This window comes from Scyliorhinus torazame, unplaced genomic scaffold, assembly GCF_047496885.1.
Source record: "Scyliorhinus torazame isolate Kashiwa2021f unplaced genomic scaffold, sScyTor2.1 scaffold_1531, whole genome shotgun sequence".
In the NCBI taxonomy this organism is placed as follows: Eukaryota; Metazoa; Chordata; class Chondrichthyes; order Carcharhiniformes; family Scyliorhinidae; genus Scyliorhinus; species Scyliorhinus torazame.
In genome coordinates this window covers 1-8934 of record NW_027309258.1, presented here as the reverse complement: position 1 = coordinate 8934, position 8934 = coordinate 1, and positions in this window count along the sequence as shown.

Here is an 8934-nt window from a genome sequence, read left to right as displayed (position 1 = left end):
CAATGTTATGAACCCAAACGGTTTGTCTTTAATTCATCTGTAGCCTGTTCCCTGCCCTCTTTGTGGAAACCTCCGCTCAGTCCACAAGCATGACCCTGACCTTCCGCTTGCTGTCATTAGAATTCACCACCTTGCTCTCATACATAGAAGATGGGAGCAGGAGGAGACCTTTTGGCCCTTCGAGCCTGCTCCATCATTCATTACGATCATGGCTGATCATCCAACTCAAGAGCCTAATTCTGCTTTGTCCCCTTAGCCTTCAAACCCATAAGCCCCAAGTGCTATATCTAGCCGCCTCTTGAATATATTCAATGTTTTAGCATCAACTACTTCCTGTGGTAATGAATTCCACAGGCTCACCACTCTTTGGGTGAAGAAATGTCTCCTCATCTCTGTCCGAAATGGATCCTCAGACTGTGACCGCTGGTTCTGGCCACACCCACCATTCGGAACATCCTCCCTGCATCTACCCTAGTCCTGTCTAGTCCTGTTAGAATTTTATACGTCTCTATGAGATCCCCCCCCTCATTCTTCTGAACTCCAGCGAGAACAATCTCAACCTCGTCAATCTCTCCTCTTATGACAGTCCCGCCATCCCTGGAATCAGTCTGGTAAACCTTCGCTGCACTCCCTCGAGAGCAAGAACATCCTTCCTCAGAAAAAGAGACCAAAACTGCACACAATATTCTCGGTGTGGCCTCACCAAGGCCCTGTATAAATACAGCAACATGTCCCAGCTTCTGTACTTGGAACCATGCTCACATTTCTGTCCTCGGCCTGCTGCAATGTTCCGGAGAAGCCCAACACAAGCTGGACCAACAGCCCCTCATCTTCCCAAGAGGCACTTTACAGCCTTCTGGACTCAACATTGAGTTCAACAACTTCAGACCCTGAACTCTCTCCTCCATTTTGATTTGTTTTTTTGCCGAGTGCCAGTCTGCATCTTGTTTTCATGTTTTTTTGCTTCCAGACACAGCTGTCCTTTATTCTGCCATTCCTCTGGACCAATGCTTTGTTTCTTTACCACAACCATTACCTCTCCCTTTGCCTTTTGTTCCAGGACATTTTTGACATTTAATCTCACCCATCCTCTAACCAATCCTTGACTTTCCCTTTTGTTCTACCTGACCCTCCCCCTTTCTCACCAGCATCGACTGGGAACCCATCTGGCCCCGCTGCCTTCCCTGCCTGCATTCTACCAATCGCCACCTTCACCTCCCCTCCAACCCTGCCCTCTCCACCTCCCCAACCTCGGGCACTCTAACCCACCCAGAAACTCCCTCATCTCCTGCTCCTCCTCTGGTGGTTCTGATTTATACAAGTCCCGATAGAACTCCTCAAACACCTTATTAATCTGTTCTGGAGCCACCACCAGCTCCTCCATCCTGTCCCGCACCCGAACTATCTCCCTTGTTGCGGCCTCCCTACGGAGCTGACCTGCCAATATACACCCTGCCTTCTCCCCATACGCATAGACAGTCCCCCTTGCTCTTCTCAACTGATGCACATCTTTGCCTGTGGACAATAGGTCCAACCTCGCCTCCAACTCTTTCCTCTTTACCAGGAACCCTGGGTCCGCGTTCCCCGCTCATCACCCATCCATCCCAAAATCTCTTCTAGCAGTATTTGGCGTTCCTCACTCTCCTTCCGACCACCTTGACCTTAAACGGGATCACCTCCTGTTCCTGCCAGAATTGCCCCATCCACTTCCTCTTGCAAACACCTCACCCAGTATCGAGCCCCTCCCCCCACCATTCATACCTCCCAGGGCCATTGAAACCTGTTTGACCAGGTTCCAATGACCGTGACTCCTCCCCCACCACACTCCCGTTCACTAAGCAACCTACGTTTCCTCGTGTGGTGACCCCTGCTAGAGTCCCCCATCCTCTCCACCCCCTCCTCAGTAACTGAGCCCCACGTCCCTGAAACCAAGAAACAATACAGAACCGCACCATAAGGAAAAAAAAAACAACACTCGTAGATAAATGGTGGGGGGGGGGGGGGGGGGGGGGGGGGTTTAAGAGACATAAACAAAACCCCAATCAAATAGAAAACCCTCAATAATAGAATGCAATCCCCGTCCCCACCAACCAAGCCCAAATCGCAACACTCATCTCAGTCTCAGTCCTTCAGCCAGAACGAACGCCTCTGCCGCCTCCAAATAAAAGTCCTTTGAGTTATGAGTGACTCTCAGCTTTGCTGGGTAGACCACACCAAATCTCACTCTGCTGCCATACAATGCCCCCTTCACCTGTCCAAAGGACGCCCGCCTTCTCACCAACTCCTCCATCAGTTCTTGGTATCTGCATCTACCAACACCTTCCCACTTCACATCCGCTAACTAATGGCATTCTGCTCTTTTATTACTTCCCTGGTGGGGAATGCCACCCAAGGCTGCACTTAGCATTATTCCTGCACTGAGGATCTCCAAAAGGAAAGCTGCTCAGTGCAGGAATAATGCTAAGTGAAGCCGCCTTGACCCCCTGACTCGACCCCCGGACTCTCCAATGTCCCAACTCACCTATAAGAGAGTCCTCGGGCCTCCCCACCCCACCTCACATGGGCAGTGCACCCCGGGCTTCAAACCCGGTGCAAGCAAAATGCCAGCCTGACACCATGGCACTGCCCATGTACTGCCCTGGCAGTACCCCTGCCAGCCTAACAGTGCTACTTGGGCACCCCAGAAGTACCAGGCTGGCACCTGGGTGGCATGAAGGGTGCCTAGCTCAAAACCTTCTCATTTATGTGGTAGCCGTGGAAGCAGACTATAACCGCCCTTGGTGGCTCATTCACTCCAGACTTCGGCCTGAGTGACCGATGTGGCCTGTCCAACTCAGAGCGGGAATGTTGTTCCTCCTCCTCCATCAACGCAGCAAAAATCTTTGCAAAGTACTCGGTCGGCCTCAGGCCCTCCACTCCTCAGGCAGCCCACGATTTTCAAATTTTCCCTCCTTGACCAGTTCTCCAGGTCTCCTACCTTAGCTCTGAGCCTTTGTTGACTCCTGTTACTCTCCACAGCTCCTCGCCCATCGAGGCGAACTGGTCACTGTGTTGTGACAGTGTCTCCTTCCCCCCCCCCCTTCAACTTCTGTCCTTGCTCCCACACTTCGACCGACATCTTCATCTCCGCCGCCTTTACCAGGGCAATCGTCTCCTTCACCCACTCTAAAGTGAAGCAGGCATCTCCCTCCGAAGAACCTCCAAACACTTGGCAAACAGCCTTTCAAACTCCACTGTAGCGATAAGACCCTGTTTGTGCTAAAATGACTGATTGCAGGCATGATGGGAAGGTTTTGGTCAACTTGAAATGAGACTCGTTACTTTTTGACTGGTGACCTATTTAGAATCTGCAATGCACTGATGGAAAAGATTGTGAAATGCCGAGCAGAACCTGAGTTGACACCTTTAACCACAATGTCTGAAGAATGGATCTAGGGTTAGAAGAAAAATGTCATTCAACAGTTCGAAGTAGAGTAAATTTGACCTGTCTGGGACACTGGTCAGAAGGAGAATAAGAACCAAGCATCAAAGATTCCGTTTCAGCGACGACCGAGGATCAACCGGGACAAATGGGTGAGGCTCAGAGAATAGAACAGACCTCCGAGAGGAATGTGGCCAATTCAGTTCAAAGGGGTAATATCTACTTATGTCTGAAGCTCTGACATCACCTCGGTCAGAGTTTCCCCGGTGAGGGGAGCGGCCCCACCCGACGACCCAGCCCCCGTCACCTTCCTTCCTGCAGGACTCACAGCAGCACTCGCTGGCGGACCTTCGCTCGCCCCCTTCTTTCCAGCACCTTTCCTCTGGGACTTCGACATTCCTCAACCTCCTTATGACGTCCCACAACAACCTATGTAAAAACTACCCCAAAACCAGGCATAAACATCCAAACGTCCGAGACTCTCGCAGGAGCCACCTAATGTGTGACATCCAACGACATGTTGTCACCGGAATTCCCGGAATGAACAATATCAATATGACACCAGCATCAACATATTAACGACAGGCCATTCATCTGCTCTGTCTGTGGACAGAGCTTCTCTCAGTCAGGCAGCCTGCTGGCACTGGGGAGAGGACATTGGAAAATGTTCCAGGAGCGGGATGGAATTCAGCCAATCCTCCAGCCTGTTGACACACCAGCGAGTTCAAACTGGGGAGCTGCTGTTTACATGTTCTCTGTGCAGATAGAGAGTCACTCACTCATCCCACTTCCTGACACACCAGTGACTTCATGTTTGACTGCAGGGGTTGGACTCTGCTGAGTGAAATATTCACTCTATCTGAGCCCCTCAGAATTACACACAACTCAATTCACTCTCCCTTCAGCCTCCTCTGTTCCAATGAGAACAACCCCAGTCTCTCCAATCGTTCCTCATAGTTAAAATTCTCCATCCTGGGTAACATCATCATAAATCCCCTCTGCAGCCTCTCTCGTGTGATCACATCCTTCCTGTAATGTGGTGACCAGAACTGTCCACAGTGTTCCGGCTGTGGTCTAACTGGTGTTTGATACAGTTCCAGCACAATGTCCCTGTTCTTCTCTTCTTGGCCCTCGGCTACCAAAGGAAACTATTCCACCTGCCTTCCTAAGCACTGATAACAGAGAGTGAGAGGCAGCCGAGAGTGACAGAGGGAGAGAGAGGCAGCAGAGGGAGAGAGAGGCACCAGAGAGAGAGAGGGGAGCACCAGAGACCGAGAGAGGCAGGAGAGAGAGGAGAGAAAAGAGAGAGAGAGGCACCCTAGTCAGTAACAAAAATAAGTAATTAAATTGTGTGCCGACAGAGATCTGCTTGAACTGACACCACTTTATTCACAGACTAACAGAGTAATCACTGTACTTGAAACAATGTTATTCACTTTTGGAATTGAATGAATTAAGGGTCAGATTAACTATATCACCTCCAGTATCAGATAGGTCTGTTCAATACAGAACAGGGTCAAACCCAGTGTCCAATATTAGAGGTCTCTGTGGCTGTTGGATGCCTGGTTTCACTGCACAGCTGACAAGCCCACAGCTTCAATGAACTGTCTACCCAGGGTCTGTTTCTAAACCCTCATCACAACATATTACTTGGTTAGCTATTTATATATGGTCATCATGGTCAGACAGCTAACACAAAGCTCAACTAGAAACTATGGTTCTTCTTTCTACTGATTCCAGCTCCTACAAGGAGTGACGGCATCTCCAGCGCACAGCTCTGTTGCTGGGCTGTCATTAACATGAGCAATAGAGAGGCAGATGTTGCCTGAGGCATTATGGGAAGTTGAAACTTGTAGCTCTAAATCAACTGTGTAAGATTTCTGAAAAGATCAGTAACTTTAAAAGATAAATTCTAAACCCAGTGAACAAATGAAAGAGTCATAAGGCAAAAACTTCAAGTTTTATGAATTCTACTGCAGAAAACTAGAAACAACAATGCCTAAACACTATTTTTATTAGGAATGTATCTCTTAAACTATCAATAGATTTTGCCCTTTTACTTTTTAAAATTTTAGAGTACCCAATTTACCCGTGCACATCTTTGGGTTATTGGGGTGGAACCCACGCAAACACGGGGTGAATGCACAAACTCCACACAGACAGTGACCCAGAGCCGGGATTGAACCTCGGACCTCGGCATCGTGAGGCAGAAGCACTAACCACTGCGCCACTGTGCTGCCACTTTGCCCTTTAATATGGTAATGCCGGCATTGGTCTGGGGTGAGCACAGTAAGAAGTCTTATAGCACCAGGTTAAAATCCAACAGGTTTGTTTTGAATCAGTAGCTTTCGGAGCGCAGCTCTTTCCTCAGGCAAATGAAGAGGTGGGTTCCAGAAACATATATATAGATAAAGTCAATGATGCAAGACAATACTTTTGAATGCCAGTCTGCAGGTAATTAAGTCTTTACAAGTCCAGACAGAGTGACTGGACAGTTGGTAGGATTTTGCAAGCCCAGGCCAGATGGTGGGGGTGGGGAGAGGGGAGGGGGGGGTGGGGGGTGGTGAATGTAATGCAACATGAATCCAAGGTCCCGGTTGAGGCCGTACTCATGTGTGCAGAACTTGGCTATAGGTTTCTGCTCAGCGATTCTGCATTGTCGCGCGTCCTGAAGGCTGCCTTGGAGCGGCTATCCCTCTTAATAATAATATTTATTTTTGTCACAAGTAGGCTTACATTAACACTGCAATGGGGCAGCACGGTGGCACAATGATTAGCACTGCCGCCTCATGGCGCCGAGGTCCCAGGTTCGATCCCAGACCTGGTCATTGTCCATGCGGAGTTCACGCAGTCTCACCGTGTTTGAGTGGGTTTCACCCCCACAACCCAAAGATGCGCAGCCTAGGTGGATTGGCTATGCTAAATTGCCCCTTAATTGGAAAAATGAATTGGGTACTTTAAATTTTTTTTAAAACACGGCAATGAAGTTACTGTGAATCTCCCCTCATCGCCACATTCCGGCACCTGTTAGGGTACACAGAAGAAGAACCCAGAATGTTCAATTCACTAATAGCACGTCTTTCAGGCATTCTAGTACGAGAGGTAATAGTCTTAGGATAAGACTGAGGAAGGAGCAGTGCTCCGAAAGCTAGTGTTTGAAACAAACCTGTTGGACTTTAACCTGGTGTTATCAGACTTCTTATTGTGCTCACCCCAGTCCAACGCCGGCATCTCCACGTCACAGGATAAGATGGGCAGCATGGTAGCACAGTGTTTAGCACAGTTGCTTCACATCTCGAGGGTTCCAGGTTCGATTCCGGCTTTGGTCACTGGCTGTGTGGAGTCTGCATGTTCTGCCCGTGTCTTCGGAGGTTTTGTACGGGAGCTCCGGTTTCCTCCCACAGTCCAAATATGTGGAGGTTAGGTGGATTGGCCATGATAAAAGGTGGATTGGCCATGAGGACATGAACAGTGCGGTAGATAACGGGGAGCCAATGGATGTGGTATATCTGGATTTCCAGAAAGCCTTTGACAAGGTGCCACACAAAAGGTTGTTACATAAGATAAAGATGCATGGCATTAAGGGGAAAGTAGGAGCATGATCTCATTGAATGTCGGAGCAGGCTCGAGGGGCCAGATGGCCTACTTATGTTCTTATGATAAATTGCCCTTAGTATCCAAAAAGGTTAGGTGGGTTCACTGGGTTACGGGGATGGGGTGGAGACGTGGACTGGGGTGGGGTGCTCTTTCCAGGGGCCGGTGCAGACTCGATGGGCTGAATGCCCTCCTTCTGAACTGTAAATTCTATGATTCCACTGGATGCTTCAGTTTATCCCACAAGCCCCGAAAGACATGCGGTTAGATAATTTGGACATTCAGAATTCTCCCTCTGTGTGCCCGAACAGGCGCCAAAATGTGTAGCGTAGGGGCTTTTCAGAGTAACTTCATTGCAGTGTTAATGTAAGCCTACTTGTGACAATAAAGATTATTGAAAAAAAAAGGCAGCAAATTCAAAACAGAGTTGAGGAGAAGCTGCTTCTCCCAAAGGGCTGTGAATCTGTGGAATTCACTACCCCAGAGTGCGGTGAAGCTGGGACAGTGAGTAAATTTAGGGAGGAGTTAGACAGATTTTTAATCGGGTTGAAGGGTTCTTCTCCATGGGCCAAATGGCCTAATTCTGCTCCTATATCTGATGACCTTATGAAAAGGGGAGACATTGATTTGCTCCCAGATGTTGCCCAGAGGAGAATGTTTTAGTCTGAAACTCATTGTCCAACCTCAACATTGTGACATCACAAAGGAGCTCGTCCTCTTAATCAACCAATAGGAATAAGCCCGCTCCGCGGTGACGTCACTGCCCAGCGCGCAGATGCGGGAGCCCCGCCCCCACCCATTGTTCTCCTTCCCCCACATATCCTCGAGACAAGTTTTTCAGGCAACCGGCTGACAGTTCCGGCCGTCGGTGAAAGCCGTCCCCCACCCCTGATACGGGACTGCGCATGTCTAAGGGAAGGGGAAGCTGCGCATGTGTAGAGGAGCTCACTTCCGCTGACATTACTGCTCAGGTGTTGACCAATAGGAAGATTGGAGGACCGGAAGGACTCTGCTCCTCTGCCAATCAGAGCTCCCCATTGTCTCAATGCGGAAGCTGGACATGGCGGTTTCTGCCGAGCAAAACTGTTGTTCCTCCAACCCTGAATGAGCTTGAGCTTCAGACAGACTGAACCTTCCTCCTGTCTCCAACATCTGTGAGTAACTCTTTTATTGTCGTCACAATTATTACAGAAACCAATTTACAAGGCTCCAGACTTCATTACACTTCAAATTCACAATTAAACAGTCACTGAACACGAAACAGCTGCAAGGCACAAGGCCCAATTACATTTCACAGTAACGTTGTAACAGTCATTGAACACAAACAGCTGCAAGGTGCAGGGCCGAAATACGTTTCCAGATACCAATTAACCAGTCACTTATCACAACCAGCCGCAAGGCACAGGCCCTACGCATAGTTCAAGTAACAATCAGACAGTAACATAACACGAACAGTCGTGAGGCACAAGGCCACGAACCCAAACGACCGTTCCAAAAGCAAGAAAGAACAGAAAACCACAAAACACAAGTACATCGAGGGAACGACCTCTAAACATACAAACATGCAGTCGCGGGGCACAAGGCCTCGAAACCATACGACCACTCCAAAACAAACAGAAAAGAAAAGACAAAAAACAAAGCCCAAAAGTACAACACAAAACACAGGCACATTTCAAGCTGACGACCTCTAAACACATGACAAGCAGTCGCGAGGCACAAGGCCCCGATACAATACGGCCGCTCTGGTACAAATATGACCCACAGGGCCTCGGTTCATTTTAACAGTATCATATCAGAAACCCAATCACCAGGCACCAGGCCTTAATTAACCCCAGAAAAGATTTAACAGGATAGAATCAATCACCGAACACTAATCCCTGCTCACCCACCCCCGTTCACCTCGCCCTGCAGCCGACACC